This window comes from Salvelinus sp. IW2-2015, linkage group LG8 (assembly GCF_002910315.2).
Source record: "Salvelinus sp. IW2-2015 linkage group LG8, ASM291031v2, whole genome shotgun sequence".
Lineage (NCBI taxonomy): Eukaryota > Metazoa > Chordata > Actinopteri > Salmoniformes > Salmonidae > Salvelinus > Salvelinus sp. IW2-2015.
In genome coordinates this window covers 40420920-40426440 of record NC_036848.1, presented here as the reverse complement: position 1 = coordinate 40426440, position 5521 = coordinate 40420920, and positions in this window count along the sequence as shown.

Sequence of the window (5521 nt, the reverse complement as noted above, 5' to 3'; positions counted from 1 at the left end):
AATTGCACATTTTAGAGTGGCCTTTCATTGTCCCCAGCACAAGGTGCACCCGTGTAATGATCATGCTGTTTAATCAGCTTCTTGATTTGCCACATCTGTCAGGTGGATTGATTATCTTGGCAAAGGAGAAATGCTCACTAACAGGGATGTAAATAAATTTGTGCACAACATTTGAGAAATATGGAAACATTCTGGGATCTTTAATTTCAACTCATGACACATGGGAACAACACTTTACATGTTGCATTTATATTTTTGTTTAGTGTAGTTAAGAAATCATAATTTAGGGTGTATTAATCCTTTGGAGCACAATTTGTATAAAAAAAATTATGTTTTTCATTACCTCAAAAAAAAACGATATAAAATTGGCAGATACTGTACCACACATATCTCAGTCACACAGAGAGATGGGTGGCCAACAGCAGATCGCCAGCCTTGTCTGAGTGTAGCCTTCAGTAGCCGGTAGGCAACAACACATCCACCATGCTGACCATAAAAACAGGGGCCCTCGGGTGTGTGCTTAGTCCCCATCTGTACTCCCTGTTCACCCACGACTGCGTGGCAGTGCACAACTCCAACGCCAAGTTTGCTGACGACAGGACAGATTCAAAAGGGAAGCATCAAAGGGGAGAGGGAAGGAGGTGAAACATAAGGGATTTATTGTTTTGTTTGTTATGTCTCGTGAATACATGCCCACCAAGCCTGAGGATTTARTCAAACTCCTATGCCAATAACAAAGACATGGCGATTAAACACAATGTTAATTGGAGATAAAGAGTAAACCTCATATCTCAACAAACAGACACGTTTTTGTAAATATATGTAGATATTGAAGTATGCCTAACTGTTGTATGGGAAGCTCTTAATGCAGGGTTCCCCAAGTGGCAGCCCGCGGGTGGTTTTATTTGCCCTTATTTGCCCTTCCCAACTAAGTTTTTATTGTTGGASATAAAAGATTGTAAAAACACCAGGAAATCAGCTCCAAATATTCCTATGTATTATAGAGAGACGTGATCATATACAAATGTAAGCAAAGTTTGAAATGATTATGATTATGAGGGGTTATATTATGTTTTACTCTTCACATAAGAAGAAGAAGATTAATAGAAAATGTGAAATACTATTAAAGAAAATCCACAACTTAGAAATAAAACAGATAGAAACGTTGACACCATTCAACAGTTGAACACTTTGAAACTTGAATATAACATAATAAACCCCTCTGCAAAGATTGCTGCCCTGAAATCCAAAGAACAACATATTTAGCAAGGTGAAAGTGCCAGGAAAATTCTTAATTGGAAAATTAAGAAAGAGGAACGTACCATCTACAGCATTAAAACCCCAGATTTTATAACAATGGATCCCCCTGAAATGAACTTAGTCTTTAAACATTTAATCAAACTGTATCAATCCAAAAACAAAAGTTCAAAGAGATAGAGAATRTCCTTAATAAAGGCCAATTTTCCAGTTATAAGTGAACCAAAGAAAATGTATATGATAGAAACATTTCCCTAGGTGAGCTGGTGGAGCCCATTAAATCTACAAAATGGGAAATATTCTGGTAATGATGGATTCCCAGTGAAATTTGATATACATTTTCGTCCCAAATTTCTAAAGCCTAAGTTACTAATGCTCAGACGCTCTAAATAAAAATGCACTTCCCCAATCGCTATGTTTGGCTACAATAACCCTACTTAAAAAGAAAGATAAGGATCCATTGTCATGTGGATKTTTCTGCCCAGTAACACTTTTGAATGTGGATTACAAAATCAATGCTATGGTATTGGCTTTTCACGTAGAAATAGTAATACAAATGTTGATTTACTTAGATCAAACAGGCTTCATACAGAATAGGATGTCTTCAGACAATCTCTGCCGTTTTTTCAATAGAATCCATCCTACCAGGAATTTGAAATGTTCCAAAAGTGGCAGAATCATTAGATGCTGAAAAAGCGTTCGATAGGGTGGAATGGGCATATGTGACCCATTTCAGGAAGCTAGGCGTATGTCTCACGTCACTACTTCACAMGAGAGGCATTTGAACGGAAACAGTTTTTTTTTTTTWATCAAAATGCATTTAGGCAGACATGCCTTCTGGAACATGTGAACTTTCATGTGCCTTAAAAACAAACTTGGATGCCATCTGTAAATACGAATAACAATTTTAGGAGATGGAGAAATTCTGCAATTTGTTTGCAAATATGCAGAGGGAGTCGAAAAGAGAACACGCAGAAGTTTGTTGTATAAAACCTGTCTCCAGATTACATCTTCAAACTAAGGACAACCATGGCATCCGTGACAAAGAGAGAGAAACTTTCATCCACGTAATACGGGGAAGAGAGTCTAGCTAGCTACATTCAGATATTATACGTTTTTAATTTAGTCAGAAAGTCATTTTCAGTTAAAGCGTACTGTTAGCTACTGTAGCTAGCTAACCTCAGCTGGCTGACTTGCTAGCTAACGTTACGTGTATGATCTGTGTAGTAATATTATTTGTATCTCAGAGACATTTGTATTGCTAGTTATAGCCTAATGTTAGCTAGCTAGCTAACATTGAACCTGGTTGCAGGACAGTAACGTTATGAGTTGGGATTATGGCTCATTGTTTAGCTAGTTATCCAGCTAGCTACATGTCTAAACAAAAGACTCCACTATGCAAGTAACCATTGCCCTGTACCATTTACACCTTCTGTAGCACTCACAACCGTAAGCTATTTTCTGCAATTGGCTCGCAATGAACTTATGATAAATAATGATCTTGTTGTGAGTTTATTTTACTGTAACAATTAGTACAAATGAGCAAAAGTGAAGACGTTGTCAGCTATATGATATGGTCATTATTTGAACTGGCTAGCCAGCTAACTTAACGTCAGTTAGCTAGCTAACAAGCTAGAAACTAACCAAAACTTTGTTTAGAAAGTTGCTTTTAGTTGCCAGGTTTTCTAGATTGACATATAATACATTTATTTTAAAACAGGTGGGTTTATTGGTGTTAAAATACACCAGTTACGCTATTTTGGACCACCTGGCTGTTGATGTCATGCAGKCTGTAATTTTTGGGTTAATACTTTTTCATAACGACAACGACAAGTTTGATGTCGGACGACAAAAGAATGTTCAGGTTACTGTGACAACTATCAATAGACATAGTATAAACTAGCCTTTAGTCTTGAAATCTTTGGTTGTTTAGTACATGGCCTCACATGTGCATACTTAAAGAGATGGGTGAGGCTAAGGCTTAAGAGAGTGTGAACAATGCTGAATGGGTGTAGACAAAGGAGAGCTCTCCAGTAGGTGTACCAAAACAATAAAGGGCCATTTTTTCAAAAGTGGGGTTACAAGTTTATCAACTTTCAAAGCAGAATTACTTTCCCTATTGTTCCTCGACTGTAGTGTATGATGTAGCATTTTCTAGCTCCGAGTCTCTACTTTTATCCAATGTAAAAATAAAWAWAAAATTCGTTTCTATATAAGACTGCTTTCGAGCTGGTCGGTCACATATTTGGTGACTGTCATAAAAAAAGTTTTCTATAAAGAACAAATCGACAAATCTCTGAACCATTTAAATTATCAAGAGGGACAAGACAGGGATGCCCTTTGTCCAATTATTTATTTGCTTTAGCCACGGAACCCCTAGCCTCAATAAATAATAACTCATGGCTCAAACCGGGGAATAGAGATTGGTGTAGAACATGTGATATTGTATCCAMATTACATTTTACTGTATTTATCTGAACATTCTCTGTCATTTCTTTTGCAACTGGACATACAGTTTATGGTGCTGTATCAGGATTCAAAGTGACTTGGGAGACAATTAGTAATGCCTATTATTTCAGTTATTACTCTTCAAGTTTATYTAGTAGATTTCAGTGGAAATTGACAGACAAAATACCTGGGCGTATTAATACCTAGAAATTTGGAAGAGGCCTATAAAATCAACTACTCTCATTTACTACACTGAACAAAAACCTAAAACGCAACAATTCAAAATATTTTACAGAGTTACAGTTCATAAGGAAATCAGTCAATTTAAATAAGGCCCTAATCTATGGATTGCACACTACTTTATTACAGATACCTTTAAAATAGGTAGGGGCGTGGATCAGAAAACCAGTCAATTTCTGGTGTGACCACCATTTGCCTCATGCAGCGCAAAAACACATCTCCTTCGCATAGAGTTTTGGCTGTTGATTGTGCCCCGTGGAATGTTGTCCCACTCCTCTTCAATGCCTGTGTGAAGTTGCTTGATATTGTCTGGAACTGGAACTGGAACACGCTGTCGTACACATCAATCCAGAACATCCCAAAAATGTTCAATGGGTGACATGTCTGGGGAGTATGCAGGCCATTGTGTTGTATGATAAAACTGCACATTTAAGTGGCCTTTTATTGTCCCCAGCAGAATGTGCASCTGTGTAAGGATCATGATTCTTGATATGCCACACTTGTCAGGTGGATGGATTACCTTGGCAAAGGAGAAATGGGCCGCGCAACTGTGTTCACTCAAACAATGGACAGTAGACTATCCTTGTACTTGGAGGAGTATTGAAGCCATGAATACCTTATGATTTAAAATATATTCACTAATTTGGGTCCCTGGCTTTAAAGAAAAAAGGTAACATTTTCAATTCAAGAAAATGTATATATATTCATGAAATGGATTAAACCCACATCGCCAGGCACCCCTATTTGTAACAACTCCAAATTACCTCCAGCATTTAATGACAATACCTTTAAGTACTGGTTCCAAATTGGCATCATAAATGTTTAGCATATGTACTATGATGCCTCTTTACGGTCATTCAATCAATTACAAGAAAATGTGGGTTATCCAAGACAAATTTCTTTAAGTTTTACAACTAAGAAATCTTAAATCGCTTCAACAGAATCTGGATGAACCTAAAGCATCTAGCATTGAAAAAAATACTGAAAGAAGCTGTAATGCCAAATAAGTTAATTGCCAAGTTAAATCAAGGGCTGATTTAATCTCTACCTGATAGCTCAGAACCTAAGGGAAAAATGGGAAACAGATCAAGGAAGAAGGCGATGAAGTCACACATATGTGAATATGTTCATATTTGCACCTACAACCTTAGACATAAATTATTGCAATTCAAGATCTATAGGATTTACTACACTCCTGCAAAAATGCATGTGATGCACAGAGCAATGTCATATCAATGTTGGAGATAAAATATATTTTAAAAAACTACATATGCTGGGGTCTGGTGAATAACTGACATTTTGAGATAATGTCTGTGCCATCATGTCATTGTGTCTAGGAATTTATATTTGTGACCAATATTTGTAACTTAAGACTAATTGCTGCAAAACGTTTTTGCTATTAATTGGAAAACATCATACTCACATTCAATAACGAACTGGAGGATTGAACTATGTTGTAAAATCGGCACTGAATACAAGGGAAGCTGTTTTCGAACCACATTGATGCTCTCTAATCCAAAGGATAGCAATGCTAACAAGTGCATGTAAAATGTCCTTCTGGAAGGTTCTCCCATCT